Below are 21,656 nucleotides of genomic sequence, written 5' to 3'. Positions count from 1 at the left end.
ATGGTACATATATACAATGGAATACTACTCAGCCATAAAAAGAATGAAATAATGCCATTTGCAGCAACATGGATGCAACTAGAGATTATCATACTAAGTGAAGTAACTCAGAAAGAGAAAGACAAATACCATATCACTTATATGTGGAATCTAAAATATGACACAAATGAACCTATTTATGAAACAGAAACAGATTCACAGACATAGAGAACAGACTTGTGGTTGCCAAGGGGGACGAGGAATGGACTGGGAGTTTAGGGTTAGTAGATGCAAAGTATTACATATAGAATGGATAAACAACAAGGTCCTACTGTATAGCACAGGGAACTATATTCAATATCCTGGGATAAACCATAATGGAAAAGAATATAAAAAAGAATGTATATATATGTATAACTGAGTCACTTTGCTGTACAGTAGAAATTAGCACAACATAGCACTTTGCTGTACAGTAGAAATTAGCACAACTATACTTCAATTAAAAATTTAATTAAATAAAAGAATACAGAAAAGAATACAAACTTCCAGTTACAAGATGAATAAGTACTAGGGCTGTAATGTACAACATGATAAATATAATTAACACCACTGTATGTTATATATGAAAGTTGAGAGCAAATCCTGAGTTCTCATCACAAGAAAAAAAATTTTTTTTCTATTTATTTAATTTTAGATCTATATGAGATGAGGTATGTTCACTAGGCTTGTGTTAATCATTTTATGATGCATGTAAATCAAATCATTATGCTGTACACCTTAAACTTATACAGTGCTTATGTCAATTACATCTAAATAAAACTGGAAGGAAAAAAAGAATATGGAAAGGAAGAAAATATAGTTAATACAGTCTAGAACAGTCATTGACAGAGAAAAGGCATTTAAAAACACACTCCTGGACTGACTGACAGACTGACAAGGTTAGAATAGAGAGCCTAAAATCAAGTCAGAGAATTAGCAAAGGAAAGAATGCGCTGGAACACTTTTCTTGTGACCAAGCTTTCTTCCACATAAATCAAATTTTACAAGCACATTGGACTATATGGATGGGACTTTATAGTACGTGAAGAACTGGGTTATACTATTATTAACGAGTAGCCAAAAACATTGTTTACTTTTGGAGAACTTTTATGGAATGCTTCCTTGTTTAGCTATGTAATAATAGGAATAAGTGCTCTAATTACAGTCTTCTCTGTCACTGATGCATTTTTTTAAAGGGTGTTCACAGACGGAGTGTCTCAGAAATATATTTCCAGAATTTTGGCTCACAGATGTCAGGATTTTATTCAAGTATGAAGGGATCGTGTCCAAAAAAGAACTCTGAAAGCAGACCAGAGAGGCTTTCTTAATTGGCCAAATATTTCACTAAACAAATTTTATCTGCAAACAGCTTAGACAGACCTCACTGAATCTTGGGAAACCTTGATTATAATTTCTGGTAGCAGGTAAAGCTCTTTTTTAAAGAGAAAACCCAAATGGTATAAGTCCAAATTTTACTTTTGTACCAAAATAAATTTAGCATGGCTTCTGTCATTTATATGTTGCTCCAAGCGTAGAGCCTTGAGATTCCAGTCAACATGAAGCAGTTTGGAATAAGTGAACATACATTGTTCCAGGATTTCAATCTGCTGTGTAATCAAACAATTTACACGGGCCCAAAACTGGGAGGCAGTTTGCTGATCTGTGACAGGACGGCTTCAGACTAGTCTGGGGTTCTTAACCTGATGTCTATGGATAAAACCTGAATGGGAGAAAAATTGCACCTTTATTTTCATTAACTTGTAACTGAAATTTAGCAATTTCTATAATTATGAATGCAGACAACAAGCTTCACTACTATTCGCAGTGGCTGTGATTTTGTCACCAATAGAAATCACTGATATTCTCATGTCCCATGGAGAGCTGTTGCGGGTATCTCAACTTTCCATCTGTGCTCAGCACCTCTTCAGAGTAACAACAGTTATTAAGCCTGCAGCTAGATCTTGTAATGCAACAAGAATGAAGCACATATACTATTGTATCACAAATTGTTCTTTTTTTAAATTTTGATAACTCCTCTTCAGTGTAACTGGTTTCCTTTGTAATCCCATGTTTTAAAAAAGATTGAGAAGGCCAGTAGTGACTATGGATACTATAAGGAAGAATCTTCAAATTATTTAGTATAAACCTAATCCTTTTTTATTTGTCAGTATTTCCCCATTATTTTGAACACATAGAACTAGAACTCCTAATGAAGATAAAATGATGTGCAAATGACTTTTTAAAAATTGAAGTATAGTTGATTTACATTGTTGTATTAATTTCTGCTGTACAGCAAAGTGATTCAGTTATAAATACATATACATTCTGTTTCATATTCTTTTCCATTATGGTTTATCCCAGGATATTGAATATAGTTCTCTGTGCTATACAGTAGGACCTTGTTGTTTATCCATTCTATATATAATAGTTTGCATCTGCTAATCCCAAACTCCCAGTCAATCCCTCCCCCACCTCCCCTCCCCCTTGGCAACCACAGGTCTGTTCTCTATGTCTGTGAGTCTGTTTCTGTTTCATATATAGATTCATTTGTGTCATATTTTAGATTCCACATATGTGATATCATATGGTATTGCAAATGACTTTTTTTTTCAGGTTTGTTATATTTATCCAGAGGGTGAATCAACTACAGAATAAAGCATTTTTAGCATTAAGAAATCCAATGTTTTAAAATCTTTTTTCCTTGTAATTCTGTTTATTACAATTTTGTAATCCTGAAGAGATTCTCTTATCTGAAGTTTTTCAGGAATTCAGGTATTTTGCATGACGTCTGATGTGATTGGTAATAAAGTAGTAGCTATACAATGAAGCTACTTTGCAATGAAGTAGTAGCTATGATCATAACCCTCTTGCAATCTGAAAACAACAGGGATTTTCTTTTCTGTACAGGCAGCTATGAAGTTTTCAGGTAGTAACTGTCCATCTGAAAGGAACTGGTCATCTTTTCCTTGAACAATTAGTATATCCAGCTGATAACGTGGATAGGACTTCACAAGATGGGTAGCATCATTAGCCTTCCAGCAAATTACTTTTGAATCCCATTTTTTTAACTTTTCTGTTCTATATTTTATTTATTTATTTATTTATAATTTATTTTTTATTCATTTACTATTGATATGTAACATTGTATTAGTTTTAAGTGTATCATAGAATGATTTATGTATATAATTTAAAAATGATTACCACAAGTTTAGTTAATATCCATCACCACACATGGTTGCAAATTTCTGTTGTTTTTAGATGTGTCTTTTGTAAGCAGCATATAACTGGATTTTTTTAAAAAGTCAGTTTGTGGAGAGACAAGTGATGAATCAATTACAGCAAATATTAATTGCAGAATCTAGGTGGTGGGTATATGGGTGTATACTGTAAAAGTCTTTCAACTTTTCTGCACGTTTGAAAATTTTCATAATAAAATGTTAGGGAAAAAGTCACTCTGTTAGTCTTTATCTCTTAATAGGTGAGTTAATCTATTTATATTTATTGTGATTATTGATATATTAGACTGATTCCTACAGTTTCCTTTTGTGATTTCTGTTTACCACATAGGGTGGAGAAAAGTACCTTATGTGGATAAGCTATTGAGACATTTGGAAAGCTCATTTCCTCCTGAAGAAAAGGACTTTACGTGTAATATTATTTTTATCAAAAAAGTGATTAAACAGAGGCACAGAATGTTTAAATAGTTTACCACTTTCAAAAATTACTTTTTCTCCACTATCATGGGACAAAAGCACCTCCTGCATGTGGAAAGAAGAGAGGTCAGTGTTCTAGGTCCTTGCTACTCAAAATGTGGTCCTTGGATCAGCTTGTTAGAAATGCAGAACTTCAGGCTCTACTGCAGTCTTCCTGAATCATAATCTGCATATTAATAAGCTTCTCGGGTGGTTAGTAAGAAATTTAAGTTTGAGAAGCGCTATCCTAGGACAAAAGCACTACCTCAACACCTGACAATCACAACCTGACAATCACAACCTAACACCTGACAGTCACAACCTAATGACCACAGCCTGGCCAGCTGTGACTCTCCCAGATGCTTATCTAGTGCCAGGGACAGGGGTCTGTGTTTCTCCAAGGATCTGTATCTCAAATCAGTGAGATTTTAGGAAGGCTAGCAGCTATCCTGATAGGTTTCCTTTAAGAAGTCTGACTATACTTCTTGTATAAATGCTATGGCTTTTTTTTTTTTTTTTTTTTAATGCTATGGCTTTTTAAAAAAAATTGACTCATGTTGGAAAACAGGGTGAGATTTGGGGTTCTTAAATGGTTTTATCATCACTGGAGAACCTGGTAAAACTTTAAGGTTCTTAGTGAAAATGTATGCACAGGACAATGACCAACACATAGAAGGTAAAATGGCATTTTACAATAAGCTGATTATGACCCAACACCTCAAAGTAGAAATCTGGTATGCTGAGCTAGAATCATGTGAAAGTCTCCTTTTTCCTAAAGTATGCTTTGAGCTCTTTCCACATTCATTCAATCAAAACAACCTCTCTCTATAGAAAGATTTAGAGATTCTCTCTCTGTATACCTGTCTATACCTACCTATCTACATCGATCTGTCTCTATCATCTATTTATTATCTATCTGTCTATCTATCTGTCTATCTATCTATCTATCTATCTATCTATCTATCTATCTATCTATCTATCTATCTAAGAGAAAGATGCCAGACACTATGGTAGGTGCTGAGAATATAACTGAGCAAAAATTGACAAAGGTCTCTGTCCTCATGGAACTCACAGTCCTCTCCAAATACTAAACTTGAATTCTGGACCTGAAATCAGTTCAGATATGAGGAAAAGTAGATCCAGTGCCTGCTTCTAGCAGCAGGGGAATGGAGCCACAGGGTGAGAGAGAATGTGGAAGGGAGATACTTGGGCAAGGGTCATTCCTCAAGAACTGACCTTTTACTGAGCTTTAAACATATGAAACCTCTACCCCTAGAAAACTCAGCCCAGTCACTGTCCAGGTTTCTGACTAACCAATCAGCAACTTCTCCTAGGGGATGGGATAAAGATGGAGATTGAGGGAGAAAGCATAGGAGACGTCCTTGTCTAGAATTTAAAAATAAGAGATTGCTGTGTTGTCTATAAAAGACTAAGCCATTTGCTATACAGAAAAAAATTAGTTCAATGTTCTAAGAGTCTATTATGTGCCAGGACCTTGGGACCACATCTGTGGACCAAAAAAAAAACAAAAACAAAACAAAACAAAAACCAGTCCAGTGCCCTTTTAAAGCTTACATCCTAGCTTACATCCTAGTGACGACGATTGAGGGAGTGCAGGTTTCCCCTAAAGAGTGAAATATGTTATGTTAATCTCCAGGTTCCTGCCAAATACCTGGAGAGAGGTCAGTCTCTCGGATGAAAGCCAGGGTTAGTGCTGTAAGGCATTCCCAAGCAGACAATGTCATATTCAAAGATATGGAGCCTTGAGTTTTATATTGGAGTCCAGCTCCCATCTGGCAGGTCACAAGAGAGCGCCCTCCATGTGGGTACAGAGTAGAGACCAGAGAGTGAGGAGTCTGGGCCAGGTCCCTAGTAAGTTATACCCATCCTTTTAGGCTCAGGCCTTCTCACAGAATGTGATAGGGACAAGGCTTGTGAACTCAGAACGTAAGATAGGTAGGATCATTATTGTATAAACTCAGGTGATTTTTTTTTCTTGCTTTCTTTCCACAGTTTTAATTTTTTTAAATTAATTAATTAATTTATTGGCTGCATAGGGTCTTCATTGCTGCGCACGGGCTTTCTCTAGTTGCGGTGTGCGGGCTTCTCATTGCGGTGGCTTCTCTTGTTGCAGAGCATGGGCTCTAGGTGCGCGGGCTTCAGTAGTTGTGGCACTCAGGCTCAGTAGTTGTGGCTCACAGGCTCTAGAGCGCAGGCTCAGTAGTTGTGACGCACGGGCTTCGCTGCTCTGCGGCGTGTGGGATCTTCCCGGACCAGGGCTCGAACCCGTGTCCCCTGCATTAGCAGGTGGATTCTTAACCACTGTGCCACCAGGGAAGCCCATACCATAGTGTTTTAATCAAAACTTTGTATTTATACAACCGGTACATGATAATTGTGTTGTGAACATAGGTTTATGGACATAAATATTCTTTTACATCCTTTGTAATATATTCTAATGTGTGGATATACCATAAAATTTTAACCATTTCTGTACTGTTAGACAGGTCATATTCTATTCTTTATCGTTATAAATAACACTGCAGTGAAAATCTATGTAGTTAATTTTTGGCACACATTCTATGGTGACTTTGTACTGTGTCAAGTAATCTGGACTTACATTTCCCAGAACCCCCTGCCCTGCATGGTTCTGAGTTAGTGAGAGCCATAAATTTTTTTTGCATGAGATTTAGACGGTGGAAATGAAGCAGCAGTCATACTTATACCTGGAAGACTGGTGTAGGGTCAGGCACTGTCAGAGCTCATGCACACTGTCATGGGTCATCTTGTTAGAGGGGCCAGCAGCCAGGCCTGTGGCAACTCCAGCTAGTTCTTCATGGGGTAGTACCTGCGCCTCACAGATCCAGCTCCCACCAGATCTCCTCTTTCAACTTCTCCAGATCTTGGCCCAGGCACATGTGAAGCCCTGTGGTGAAGTGCACTCGATCTTCTAGAAGTCTTCCACATCACTGAATTTGGATGTTTGGAAGCAGTGAGAGGCAGGTGCAAGTTCTGGTTCCATCCTTTTGGTTTTAGCTCATCCTGTGGGTTCCAGTTTGTCCCCACTCTCTCCTACTTCACATGCATCTTCCTGTCCTAATTGCTGCCCTGCCGACTTCAGGCTTGGCACCAGATGAAGAGCCGCAGTCTTGCACAGACTGCACAACCAGCTTCCACAACTGTATAAGGTCTACTCTCTATACAGATCTCACTATATCACTCATAAGTGGTTCTGCTTCTCTGATCAAACCCTAATTGACACTCATTCATGACTATTTCTTTTGGATAAATTCCTAGAAGTGCAAAAGCTGGGTGGAGATAGTTCTTTCTATGTTCCTTAAATATTTTTTTTGTTCATGTTTTTTATTTAGTGAAATCTTTTTGGAAAAATTCTAGCTTGTCTCTACTTTATTGGGAAGACTCAAAATAAGGTATTTTTGTCCACACTTGCACCAGAACTTTAATGGCAGAGCACTGGACCAGTGGGCTACAGTGCCCATGGCAGTAGCAAGAATCCAGAGGAGGTGAAATTCAAAAGGAGGTGGTCAGACCCACTTGCTGAATCACCTCCTGATGACACCCTAAGGTGACAAAACCTTTAAGATTCTCTTTTTCGTTAAAGACATGACAATTTCCTTTATGGTTTATCTTCTTAGGCTGGAGACCTGTCTCTGAATCCTTAACCATTGGTAGACTTTGCCTGTTCCACTATCTCCATATACCTATTTGGACAACTATTTATTTATTATTCCTGCATTCCCAATATCTATGTTTGGTCCACCTGCTGGGACATACCATCGATGCAAATGGTATCATCTAGGTTTGTGCAGTACATGATCTGAACAGCTATATTCACGAGTTTTACGTTACCCCAGGTTGCATCTTCCTGTTGCTGACATAATCTTTCTGTAGTTTGTGGCCATAGCTTTTGGATAACATGTTCTGTCTGCTGGCTGGACATCCACCCATAGCCATCATCAGGTCAGTTCCCTCAGTGTTTCCCCAGCTAGGAAGGCAGATTAACTCTAGGAATCAGCAACTATAAAAATCAGTGCATCCCAGACCATCATGGACCAGGCCACTCCAGGTCCAGCTGTGTTCCAAGCTGCAACAAACTTAGCTTCTAGAAGCTCCTCCAAACCCATCTCTTAGGTAATAAATTTGCATTTGAGGTACATCAAGATGATTACTTAAGTCTAAAGTGCTAAAACAAGATTCTAGTAACTTCCTGGCTCCCCTCCTGTGACATCATAAAGGCTTTCCTTGCTTATGTACAGAGTCATAAAAGCCACTGGGTTTGAGGACCTTGATTTGGGCAATCTCCCCTATAACAGCAATTTCTGGCAAAGACAGTACCTGCCAACGATGAAGTGAGTATGGTATTTCTTTTTCATGTTTCTCATGTTTGCTTTGACTCAAATTTTGCCCATATCTGTCTGTGTGGGAACAGTCTTTATTGGGGGGGGCAATTAGGTACTAATAATTTTCTTTTAATTTGCATGATTCACCCAGGCTAAACTCATGGGAAGGTGTTTTATGGAAATATATAAGGATCTGGAAGTCCAGCCTTAGCTCTCTAGTTTGACATAGACATTAAAACTGAGAAGAATAACTCCATTTACTCTGTCCCTAAGTAGTTTTCCAAGATTAAACTTAGAACACTATACATTGATTCTAGAGTGGTATGGTTTGGGGGGCAAGGATATTTGCCATCAAACTTAAATTTTTGGTGGGAACCTTTTAAGTGATGCTTCTCTGTAAGCACTAGAATGACTATTTTAGTTATTCAGAATGTCCTCTTTATTACTAAAATCTAGCTCCAAAGAATGAGGGGCTAGTTTCTTTGGATGGTCTCCATCACTTGCATCTTTCATACATCAAAAGTGAAACTTAGAACAGAATGATAATTCTATTAATATCCTGGAAGCAGACTTAATCAGAAAGTTTTGTACATTTGAGCTGCTTTTATCTGTTGGGCAAGCCACAATCTTTCTGTGCCTCACTTTTTATCTAGGATGAAGTAGGGGAATAAACCAGTTATTCTTTGCAATTCCTCCAATCTTAAAATAACTTCATCTTTAAAAAATGGTATGTACCTGTGGCCCAAATGTTTAAAATGGTATGTACCTGTGGCCCAAATGTTTAAAATGTCTGTTAGTGTTTTCCAAGGGCAGGTGCTAAGGAGTACATATATTGCAAAGTCAATAACTTTAGACTAACTGTCAGATTTTTTAAACATAGTGTTAAGGCTATATGCTTAGTTTGGATATATTCTATAGGAGAACTGTTAAATGCTTGTGCAGTTTAATTAAATATAATTTAATCAGTGGCTCAAAAATAGGAAGTATAAGAATATATTCTACTGGTCAAATACACATAAATTATCAAGTCCCCAAAGACACCAAAAGTCTTTGAAGTAATGTGAGAGTGTGAACTTGCTTTACTTTGAAGATATTCTACATTAGATATGCTAGCGTCCTAAATCAGAAAAACTGGATGACATGAAAATCCTTTTCCCTTGTTTGCTTCCAAAGGAATTTACTACTATTATTCGAAAACAAGAACAGAGTTCAGTTTCAATTAACAGTGTACTAAGTTAATGATTAGTGTTTATATTCTTAAATTTCAGCTATATTAAAGTTTATGAATGCTGAAGAAGCTGGGCTAATAGTCTATCATAAAAACATCATTGAAAGTGCAATTAGCTTTAAGTGCAGAGGAAATAAGATAATGGAATCTGTTGCCCATTTTAGCTGTGGACCTTCAATTCCATGACGTCTAATCTATTAAAGGACTTCAGATTTGCATACTTATTTAAATTAATTTACAAATTCACAAATTAATTGAGTAGATTAAAATTTCAGCAGTAATAAATCTTTGTAAAGCTTGGTTCTTCATAGAGAAAGAAAAACAAGATAATCTTTCATATGTAAAGAATAACACTTGGGACAGTTCAGACTTGCTTTATGGTACAGCACTGAACAGTTTTGCTTAATATTCCCCGTGTACTTACAAAGTTCTACTTTTTCTCCAAACCCCATAAAATCTTCTTTTTAATGAGTTCAGTAAAATATCTAAATTGCAACACTGCATTTATATACTTTGTCAAAGAACATTGTGGTATATTTCCTTAAAGTTGCATAAAGCAAATATTCTATGCACATTTCAGTACAAGACCTTGCAAACTTTTGGATTCCTAAAAACTACCTGGAAAACCCAACAGAATAAAAAAGGCAAAGACTAGGAACATTATAGTTCCAAGAAAAGGAAACACAAATTTCTCTTAGATGTATAAAATGGCACTCAATCTCACCCATAGTAAAAGATACAAATTGAAATTATGAGATATTATTTTCAACTATCAGATGGATAAGTATAAAAGTTTTATAATGCATTTGGTGAGAATGTGGAAATATAGGCATGCTCCTACATTTCTGGAGTTTAAATTGATACAAACTCTATGCTGGGGGTTGGGGGAGGGTACAGGATCTAGTAGTTCTATCTCTAGGAATTTATAATACAGATATACTCAGGTGTGAAATGACACTGCAGTATTGTAAAAATAAATAATTGGATAGGATCTAAAGGTCCACCATTGGGGACTGGTTAAATAAATTTCATACAATAGATCATTATGCAGCCTTTTAAAAGAATGAAAATGCTCTATATGTACTGACCTGGAACAATATGCAAAATATATTGTTAAGGATTTCCAAATGGTGTGGTGACTGATTAGGTGCACAGAGGCGCCCTTCTGCTAAGGAACAACTAGACCTTGGATAGGACCTGTCTCTTTGAGGCATTGTTGGTCTCTCAAGAGATAGGGGAGGTCTCTGAAGGCCCTCTCACTCCAAAAATCAAAATAAAACCAGAGTTGTTCTGAGGTAAATGAAGATAGTGGTAATACTGCTATCAGGATACTGAGGCTTTGGCCAACACAAGGTTGGGAAGGATGAACTGAGCCAAGACCCTGAAGTGATCCCAGAATGATGGCTTCTTTGGCTACACAAAAATCAGTTCCAGATAGATTAAAGCCTAGATAAGAAAGGCAAAACTATAATGCTCTTAGAAAAGAATTGAGGAGAGTATCTTCATAGCCCCAGGACAGTAAAGAATTTATAAAAGAAGATGCAAACAGTAACAACTATAAAATAAAGATTGATAAATTTAACCACATTAAAATTAAGAACTTCTGTTCCTCAAAAGACTCCATTATTATTAGGTATTAGAGTAAAAAGAAAAAGAAAAAATAGGAGAAGGTATTTGCAATACATATAATCAGCAAAGCCTAGTAAGCATTACTATTACAAACTGACAGCACAAATCAAACAGAAAAATGGGTAAGACTTTAACAGGTACTATACAAAAGGTGATATCCAAATGATCAATAAACAGACAGCCTCCTTAGTAATTAGGGAAGTATACATTAAAACTACAATGGGATACACACCTATCAGATTGGGAAAAAAGTTAAAAGTCTGACAAAATTAAGTGTTGGAGAGAAAAATGGAACAACAGGAACATCCAAACAATGCTGGTGAGATTGTAAACTGGTATACTCTTCCTGAAAATATCATGTGGCATCCAATGAAGTTGAACATATATGTACCCCTGACCCAACAATTTAAATCCAAGATCTATGCCTTAGAGAAACACATGCAGATGTGCATCTGGATGTATGTACAAGAATGTTCACAGTAGTATTGTTATTAATTGGCCTAAACTGGAAATCAACCCAAAGCCCATCAACAGTAGAACAGGTAAGTAAATTTTGACACACCTGAATGTTATACAGTAATAAAAATCAACTGAAATGCAACAAAAGGAACAAGCTGGAGATACATAAATGAATCTTATATACCTAATGTTGAGTAAAAAAGCAGAACACAGAAGAGTATATACAATGTGATTATATACTTAAAGTTCAACAAGAGGCAAAAGTAAGCCCTTTTGTTTTGAAATGCACACAGAGGTAGTACATTTATAAAGAAAAGCAAGGAAATTAATCAGGATAATGGTTACATCCTGGGGAGAGATACAGTTGTGATCAGAAAGGCACACACATGTGGTTTCTTGAGTGCTAATAATATTCTATATCTTGACCTGGAGGATGGGTTTTGTTGTTTTGTGGTTATTTTTTGAATTATGTTTTTTTCCACGATGCATGTTATACTTCACAGTTTAATTTTTCAAAAAAGGAAGTAAAGGAAACCACTACTAAGATAAACAAGCCACAAGACAGTGCCAGGAATGAACAGGCAAATTCCAGGGGAAAGTAGAACTTTTCAAGTATACATGGAAAATTAAGCAAAACTGACCAAATGCTGGACCACAAAGCAAGTCTCAACAAATTTCAAAGAACTGAAATGATACTGAGCATATTCTCTGACCACAGTGGAATTAAGCTAGAAATAAATAAAATTTTAAGTAGAAAATTCACACAATTGTAAATTAAGAAATACATTTCTACGTAGTCCATTGTTCAAACAAGAAATCATTAAGGATATTAGAAAATATTTTAAGCGGATTAACACTTGAAAGTACAACCTGTCACAAGTTGGGAGATGCAGTAAAAGCCATGCTGAGAGGGAAACTTACAGCATATAAAATGCACGTATTAGGAAAGAAGGAAGACGGAAAAACTTATGATCTAAAAATCCGTCTCATGGAATTAGAAAAACAGCAGAGCCAGGTGCGGAGCACCTGGTGGCAGGCACGTGGTTCCAGTGGGCCAATGGCGGCCAGGCGAGGCCAGGACGCGCCCAGGGTAGCCTTAGCGTAGGGTTGCACCGTGACAGTCTCGCTGATCGGTTCCTTGAGGAGACTTCGTCTTGTTTGAGACCTGATGGCCAAAAGAGAGAAAGAAAACTTCTCTCCTAAAAATGCCAAAAGACTGAGACAAGAGCTGGAGGATTTTGATAAAGTGAGGAAGATGAATGTACAGTTTCTTTCACTAATGATACTTCTACTTTGCAGGAGAAATTGGGATAATTGAGAGTATTCAGCTAAGAAACTTCATGTGTCATTCCATGCTTACACCCTTTAAATTTGGTTCTAATATCAACTTTGTTGCTGGCAACAATGGAACTCAGCAGCTATCTCAATAACATTAAGGAACAGTGGAGGTGATGCTATAAAACAAATGTGTATGGTCACTCTACAGCTGTGCGACGTCTCATCAGCATGGACGGAAGTTGATCTTATAAACTAAAAAGTGAAACGGAAACGTGGCTTCTACTAGGAAAGAAGAGCTAATTGCAGTTCTTGATCATTTTAACATGCAGGTGGATAATCCAGTTTTTGTTTTAACACAAGAGATGAGCAACCAGTTATAGCTGTCTAAAACTGAGGGAGACAAATACAAATTCTTCATGAAAGCAACCCCACTTGAACAGATGAAGGAAGATTATTTATACATTATGGAAACAAAGAACAAAGGAGTAGATAAATCAAGGAAGAGTAATTTACTGAACTAAAGTGCCAGTGTTTAGAGAAAGAAGATGTTTACAAATTATTGCTAGTTTAAGTACAATGAAGGCTAATTTAACATATTTGAAATGTGAAATGCCTTGGGCAGTGGTCAATTAAACTGAAAAACAACTGAATGCTATCAGAGATAATATAAAAATTGGAGAAGATTGTGCTGCTAGACTTGACAGGAAAATGGAAGAACAGCAGGTCAGACTTAATGAAGCAGAAAAAATACAAGGATATTCAAGATAAAATAGAAAAGATTAGTCAAGAGACAAATGCATAAACACCAAAACGTATGGTATTGAAAGGAGATGTTACTCCTAAGAAAAGGGCCTATAATGTAGCTGAAGTTTTATATAACCATTCCCTAAATGCATATTGAACATTAAAGAAAGATGATGAGTAGCTTTGCAAAAGAATTGAAGAACTAAAAAAAAAAAAAGAAAAAAGTACTAATCAATCTTTGGAACTTGAGCAGCTGAAAAGGCAAAAAAATTATCTTAGTTAAAAGAGAGTGTAACCTAGAGATTGTCATACTGAGTGTAGCAAGTCAGACAAAGACAAATATCATATGCTATCGCTTATATGTGGAATCTAAAAAAATGGTACAAGTGAACTTATTTGCAAAACAGAAATAGTCACAGATGTAGAAAACAAACTTATGGTTACTGGGGGAAGAGGGGGAGGGATAAATTGGGAGATTGGGATTGATATACAAAATAGATAACTAATAAGGACCTACTATATAGCACAGGGAACACTTCTCAATACTCTGTAATGACCTATATGGGAAAAGAATCTAAAAAAGAGTGGATATATGTATATGTATAACTGATGCACTTTGCTGTACAGCAGAAACACAACATTTTAAATCAACTATAATCAAATAAAAATTATATATATAAAAGGAGAGAGTGTAAAGGCCTTACAGGATCAAGAAAGTTCAATCAAGAGATTGAACAGTTTTAGCCATAGAAAAGAACAAAGAGGAACATACCAGAATTAAGAGAGAAGAATTAGATGTGAAGTATATGCTGAACTATAATCAGCAGCAACTGAAAGAACTGAAAGTAATACCGATCAACTAAAAGGATTTGGCCCTCATGTTCCAACTCTTCTCGAAGCCAGAGATGATGCTTATAGATGTGGACATTTTACCTATAAACCCATAGGCTCTTCAGGAGCTTGCATTCATCTTTGGGACCCTGAGCTTGCTCTGGCTATTGAATCTTGCTTAAAAGGACTTCTGCAAGCCTACTGTTGCCATAATCGTGCTGATGAAAGAATGCTTCAGGCACTGATTAAAAGGTTTTATTCACCAAGCCACAGATAATATTTTCTGAGTTTTGGAAAAAGACGTATGATGTTAGACACAGAGCTGCTTATCATCCAGTTTCCAACAGTTCTGACAGATTTAGAAATAGAAAATGCAGTTGTTGCAAATAGCCTAACTGACATGAGAGGCACAGAGACAGTGCTACTAGTCAAAAATAATTGTGTAGCTTGTGCAGTAATGCAGTCCTAAAGCTAGCCAAGAACTCTAGCTTTTACTGCTGATGGTGATCAGGTTTTTGTGGGACATTATTATTTATCTAAGAATATAAGACCTAAGTTTCTAAGCAGAGATATGGATTTATTTCAAACTGACTTGGAGAAGGAGGATGAAAATAAGTAAGCCCAGATATTAAATCTTCAGCCCATTTGTCTACCCTTGAAAAGGATATTAAACACAAAGAAAATTTTCTTAGAAGGTGCCAACTACATTATAAAGAGTTAAGATAAAAATAAGAAAAAGTATTTCTAAAATGTGGGAACTTGAGAATATAGAAGAACTCCAGTCTGCAGATGTTGCAGCTTTGGAAGATGAGGCTCAAGAAAATAAATAAAAATGAAAATAGTTGAGAAAAATATGGAACAACAAAAAGAAAACATGGAGCATCTTAAAAGTCTGAAAATAGAAGCAGAAAACAAGTAAGATGACGCAATTAAACTGAAAATTAATCAGCCAGCAGATCCACTTAAGGATGAATCAAACCCTGCTGATTCTGAAATGGATAACCAAAAACAAGAGAAATGGCATTTTGAAGAAAAACAAAAAGAACACTTGGATACTTTAACTAAAAAGAAACAAGAGCTAGATATGAAAGAAAAAGAACTAGAAGAGAAAATGTCACAAAAAAGGAAGATAAATCTGCCCAGAGCAGATAGAAGAAAAAAACAGTGCAACAGACGATACCATTTACCCTTTCTTTACCTCTTACTTGAAAGCAGAATTGTAAAATGTTTAAATGGCTTTTCTCTACTAGTCTAAAGGTGGAGCTCATTTACCACGGAAGCCTTATCAAAAAGTCTATTTTGTAACAACCTCATAGATACTGTACCTAACAAAACATGATTTGTATTAGCTCTGTATGAAAGTATTTGTGGCTTAGGATTTTTTATACATATATCTTTTTATAACTTTCCCAGAGCTGAGCACATTATCTGATACTGTTGTAAATTTTTTTTCTGTCAGAGCTTTAGTTCAGGATTGGCAATAAATTATTTCTACAGGAGGTCTGAAAGTGGAAAGAATGGTTTGATTTGATAAAATGAGTTGCTAGTCATCCAGGCTTTTTACTTCTGTACATATTTTGCAAAAATTTTGCCTCTTGCTATTAATATTTGCTTTGTAAAAATTACTGATGTTTAATAAACATTTATAAACTAAAAAAAAATCTGCATCAATTCTAGACAAAGAAATTAATAGATTAAGACAAAAGATATAGGCAGAACATGCTAGTCATGGAGATCAAGAGGAAATAATGAGGCAGTACTAAGAAGCAAGAGAAAGGTATCTTGATCTGGATAATAAAGTAAGGACTTTTGAAAGGTTTATTAAATTACTGGAAGAAATAAGAACCCATAGATACGAAACATATCAACAGTTTAGAAGGTCTTTGACTTTACAATGCAAATTGTACTTTGACAACTTATTATCTCAGCCAGCTTATTTGTGGAAAAATGAATTTTGACCACAAGAATGAAACTGTTACTATATCAGTTCAGCCTGGAGAGGCAAACAAAGCTCCTTTCAATAACATGAGGGCCTTCTCCAGAGGCGAATGTTGTTGGTGGTGGCGGTATTTTGTTTTTTCCATGGCTTGCTTCATTCTTTACCTGTGGTCCACTGCTGAATCTCCTTTCAGATGCCTGGATGAGTTTGATGTCTACATGATATGGTTAACCAAAGAAGTGCAATGAACATGAGACTCAAGACAGCAGACTCCCAATGTTTCAGTCAATTTATCTTGCTTACCCCTCAAAGCACGAGCTCACTTCTGTCAAGTGAACTGATTAGAATTCTTTGAATGTCTGATCCTGAAAGAGGACAAATCACATTGCCTTTTTAACCTGTGACTCAATAGCAAGAAGACCAAAGTTGATTTGTAACTTAAATGCCATGTCCTCATGTTGAAAGATTTGCAAAGGGAAAAAAATTCAGGATTATTTGATGAAATAAAATGAAACTAAAGATATTCTAAAAAAAAAATACATCTTTATACATCTGACCACAATAAATTATGTAAATAAGCCTAGAAAACCAACTACAATCAGCAATTTAAAATTATTTTTACTTTACTTTGAGAAAATCAATTTCATAGTACTGGTTTTAAATCTTTTTGGTTTTTTTAACTGTCTACTTTTATAGATTTTTTTTCAGAAGTAAAATTTTGTACATACTTACATATCTGTTTAGTTTGGGTTCATTTCTATAATATTTTGTAAGAATTAAAAGTGTGAGCACCTGGGGGGTAAAAAGAAAGAAAAATAGCAGAAATAAAACCCAAAGAAAGTGGAAGAAAGGAAAAAATAAAGATAAAAGTAGAAATTCATGCAATAAAAACATACATACGATGAAGAAAATCAACACAGCTAAAAGATAGTTCTTTGAAAAAAGCTAACGAACATAATAAACTTCTTATGAGACTGATCAGGAAAAAAGAGAAAATATCTTACTTTACCACAGCCTGGATCAGCTGTGAACTGAACTTTCTGGCATTTTACATGTGCTTACCATTATTACAAATCCTTTAGATATTAAAAGATCACAAAAGGATATTATAAACAAACTTTATAATTTTGAAAAATTAGATGAAAAAGATTTCTAGCAAGACCCAATTCTCCAAAATTGACACAAGAAGAAAGAGAATACCAGATAATCCAGTAACTCTTAATTAAACTGAATCTGTAATTTAAAGCCTTCTCAATGAAAGGAAGGGTTTGCTTCTATTATTAGTATTTTGTCTTTGTCATTGGTCACCTTTTTCTTCTTTACAGGTCTAATAATCTTTTATTATATGACAGACTTTGTGTGTAAAAGAAGAAGGCTCCAGCTGATATCTTCCATTAGTGAAGGGTCCCCCTTTCCTCAGTTAGACAGATAGATTGAAGGACAGATCACCTCAATCCAATCAGTGATTGAGTTGGGTCAGGGCTTTTAATTGAGAGTTTATAAAGTCTCTGATTCTTCAGCCCTGTAGTTCTGTCCTTCAGAGGTTTGAGCTTAGCTCTTTGCATACAACCCCATTGTTATGGGCTAAATTGTGTCCCCCATCCCCTCTCACCTCCAAATTCACATGTTGAAGTCCTAACCCCCAGTAATCAGCATGTAACTGTATTTGGAGATAGGGTCTTTAAAGAGGTAATTCAGTTAAAATGAGTTCATTAGGGGGGGCCCTAATCCAATATGATGGATGTCCTTATAAGAAGAGGAATTAAGACACAGACACATATATAGAAGGAAGACCATGTGAAGACACAGGGAGACCACCATAACCCAAAAGCCAAGGAAATAGGCCTCAGAAAAAACCAACCCTGCTGACACTTTGATCTTGGACATATAGCTTCAGGAACTGTGAGAAAATAAACTTTTCTAGGCTACCCAGTCCGTGGTACTCTGTTTTGGCAGCCCTAGCAAGCTTATACACCCATGTACGTATACATAAGGGAGAGACTAGTTTTGAATTTGTGAAAGCCTCCTTTCCCTAGTAGGATTTTTTCCCCCAAGCACCGCAAGACAACGGGAGACCACAATCTGCCTTTCTGGCCAGCACCCAGCCTCACATCACCCTCAGGAAATGTCTCATGGGGAAAACCAGCCTTGCATTTGGGCTCTTCCAGTTTCTAATAGGTCACACCAGCTCTGTGTGATTGTCAAAAATTCTGCTGGCTTCTTTTTCTTCTAGTACAGTCTCCCTGTTTAAGTCAAGCCCACCAGGGAAGAAAACAATCATTAGCTCACCTAGGATGGGTTCTTACTGTTCTGGAATTTTAGTTCACCCATTCCTCTTTGTTCCACGACTCTCTGATATCTTTACAAATATAAATTTGCAATTGATCCATGTTATTTTCTACTTGTTGCAACAAAAACATTGGAATACTGCAAATTAATATATCCTACCGAGAAGTTAAGGTTTTCATTAAACAAACAAATTGAATCCAGCAAAATATAAACGGATACATCACAACCAAGTTGAGTTTATTTCAGGAATATGACTGTTTCAACATACAAAAATTAATCAGTGTAATTCACCACATTAACAGAAGAAATGACGAAAAATCATGATTATCTTAATGATGTAAGCATTGATAAAATTCTACATGTAGTCATGAAAAAAAAAACTCTTAGCAAACTATAGATAGAAGGAAACATCTTTAAATTGTTATAGGGTATCTACGGAAAACAAAACTACACTCTGAAATCAGGAACACACTGGAGATCCTAGCCGATACAATAAGGCAAGAAAAATAGATAACAGTGTTAAAGATAGAGGAAATAAAATTGAATTCTTGGGACTTCTCTGGTGGCGCAGTGGGTAAGAATCTGCCTGCCAACACAGGGGACACAGGTTTGAGCCCTGGTCCAGGAAGATACCACATGCCATGGAGCAACTAAGCCCGTGTGCCACAACTACTGAGCCTGCGCTCTAGAGCCTGCCTGCTGCAAACTACAGAGTCCACGTGCCTAGAGGCCGTGCTCTGCAACAAGAGAAGCCACCGCGATGAGAAGCCTGTGCACCGCAACAAAGAGCAGCCCCTGCTCGACACAACTAGAGAAAGCCCGCGTGCAGCAACGAAGACCCAATGTAGCCAAAATATAAATAAATAAGTTTTTTTAAAAAAGAAAAAAGCAGACAATTATGTTAAAAAAATTGAATTCTTTGCATTCTTAGAAAATAAAATCCACAGATATTAGAATTATTAGATGAGTTTAACAAGTTTACAGGATACAGATTAGTATGCAAAAATCAATGGAACTTCCCTTGTTGAGCATCAAACCATTAAAAAACGAAATTTAAAAAGATACCATTTACAATAGCATCAAAACATACCAAACAGCTAGTAATAAATCTAAAGAAAGATGTGCAATACCTCTATACAGAAAACCTAAAAACATTTCTAGAGAAATTGAAAATGATGTAAATAAATGGAGGGATATACTATGTCAATGTATTGGAGGACTCAAAATAGTAAAGATGTCATTCCTCTCTGGGTTTATCTATAGAGTCAATGTAATTCCAATCAAAATTGCAGTGAGTTAATTTTTGTGGAATTGACAGGTGGATTCTTTTATTTATTTTTGGCTGCGTTGGGTCTTCGTTGCTGTGCACGGGCTTTCTCTACTTGCGGCAAGCAGGGGCTATTCTTTGTTGCGGTTTGTGGGCTTCTCACTCCAGTGGCTTATCATTGCAAAGCACGGGGCTCTAGGCGCACAGGCTTCAGTAGTTGTGGCACATGGGCTCAGTAGTTGTGGCTCGCCGCCTCTAAAGCACAGGCTCAGTAGTTGAGGCGCACGGGTTTAGTTGCTCCACGGCATGTGGGATCTTCCCAGACCGGGGATCGAACCCGTGTCCCCTGCATTGGCAGGCAGATTCTTAACCATGGCGCCGCCAGGGAAGTCCCTGACAGATAGATTCTAAAGTGGAAGAGTAAAGAATATGTCAAGGGTCAAGAATAACCATGACACTCTTGAGAAAGAAAAATATGTGAGGACATACTCTACTAAATATTAAGATATAAATCTACAGTAATTAATACAGTATGATATTGGTGAAAATATTGACAAATAGACCAATGGAATGGAGTAGAGTCCTTATATAGACACCTGATCTATGACAAAGGTGTCATTACAAAAGTGGTGCTGGATTAATTAGATTTTTCTATGAAAAGGGAAAGAAAAGAGACACCCTGCCATCTCACCCTATAAGCAAAAATCAATTCCATGTGGATTTTAGCTCCAAACGTAAAAGATAAGGATTAGAGACAGCCCAGACACAGACTCAGAAAGTGCATGAGAGATTGATTTACTTCTCACTTTTGAACATTTTAAAATTCATACCTGCAATGGAACAGTGAGGTGCCCTGTTACAAAATATCTGAGTGACACTGAGATATAGAGGCTGACAGTAACTGGTTCTTTGAAGAGATCTAGACCCCTTTCTTGAAATACAGACCCAGATTTAGGAGAGACACCATCAGAAACTACTTCAAACTAAGTTCCTTCCCTTGTGATAAGGACCTTGAGGCCAAGGAGCTTCAGTGAGCTGTGATTCCCAGGTTTCCTGTCCTCAGTCATATACTGACACAGACCAATCCCAAACGGGGCATTTCCAGCTGCTTCCAACACCTTGGATCCTACTTCACTTAGGACATTCCCTACTCCTCATAGTCTTTCGTGAGTCTGTACTATTTCGCTGCTAAAAAAAGAACTCGGCAAATTCCCCTCCCTCCTGATTAATCTGTTGATTTTCCTTGGAACACCAATATATTTTTCAAAACTTCAAAGATGAGTAAATGTTCTAGGTATTAACTCTAGTACTATACCCCAAATGATATTGTTTATTAGAATGATTGTCAGTGACTATGCACTTTTGAACTCACCTAAACATAGCATTTTCCATCATTAGAATTTTAGATTAACATCAGCAGACACAAAGTCTTATTTCATGAATCTGTATGCAATTTTAGTATTCATTGACACGGACATTTTATTATTACCTGCACTTCCTTGCCTAACATACGTTTCTTCTAGCAGGTATCAATAGCTGTTAAAATGCATCTTGTTTTATTCCTATGTCATTAAAAGCACAATTAACAATGCTGTTCTTTGAAGATAGAGCACCTAATGAGTTCAATGATCAAACTCATGAGATAGCCACAGAAACTGCTGTGTCTCAATGTTTTAGTCCTTATTAGCAGTCACGTCCCTGTGATGACTCAAACGCATTCTTAGATACTTCTGTGTAGTCTACTAAGTTTAAAATGGGTAACAGGGGGACTTCCCTGGTAGCACAGTGGTTAAGAATCCGCCTGCCAATGCAGGGGACACGGGTTCGAGCCCTGGCTGGGGAAGATCCCACATGCTGCGGAGCAACTAAGCCCGCATGCCACAACTACTGAGCCTGCGCTCTAGAGCCCGTGAGCCACAAC

The 21,656-nt window shown here is 36.7% G+C and overlaps 2 protein-coding genes and 3 pseudogenes across 5 annotated transcripts in view; 3 read left to right on the top strand and 2 right to left on the bottom strand.

Moving 5' to 3' along the window:
• The window catches only part of DCAF17 (DDB1 and CUL4 associated factor 17), a gene marked incomplete at its 3' end in the record, with an annotated part of 68,540 nt that overhangs the window by 2,557 nt on the left and 44,327 nt on the right, over nucleotides 1–21,656 (bottom strand). The window lies entirely within an intron of this gene.
• The window catches only part of CYBRD1 (cytochrome b reductase 1), a 76,104-nt gene that overhangs the window by 40,892 nt on the left and 13,556 nt on the right, over nucleotides 1–21,656 (bottom strand). The window lies entirely within an intron of this gene.
• On the top strand, nucleotides 8,934–15,901 carry LOC309662572 (structural maintenance of chromosomes protein 6 pseudogene; annotated as a pseudogene). Its single transcript has one exon. The product of its transcript is annotated as a structural maintenance of chromosomes protein 6 pseudogene (transcript).
• On the top strand, nucleotides 13,480–15,901 carry LOC309662905 (structural maintenance of chromosomes protein 6 pseudogene; annotated as a pseudogene). The gene is made up of 2 exons: nucleotides 13,480–13,524; nucleotides 14,116–15,901. The product of its transcript is annotated as a structural maintenance of chromosomes protein 6 pseudogene (transcript).
• On the top strand, nucleotides 15,914–16,716 carry LOC309662590 (structural maintenance of chromosomes protein 6 pseudogene; annotated as a pseudogene). Its single transcript has one exon. The product of its transcript is annotated as a structural maintenance of chromosomes protein 6 pseudogene (transcript).

Source organism: Balaenoptera physalus (genome assembly GCF_965194825.1).
Source record: "Balaenoptera physalus genome assembly, chromosome: 6".
NCBI classification, from domain to species: Eukaryota; Metazoa; Chordata; class Mammalia; order Artiodactyla; family Balaenopteridae; genus Balaenoptera; species Balaenoptera physalus.
The sequence above is the reverse complement of the archived record's forward strand: the minus strand, read 5'-3'. Positions and strand labels throughout refer to the sequence as shown.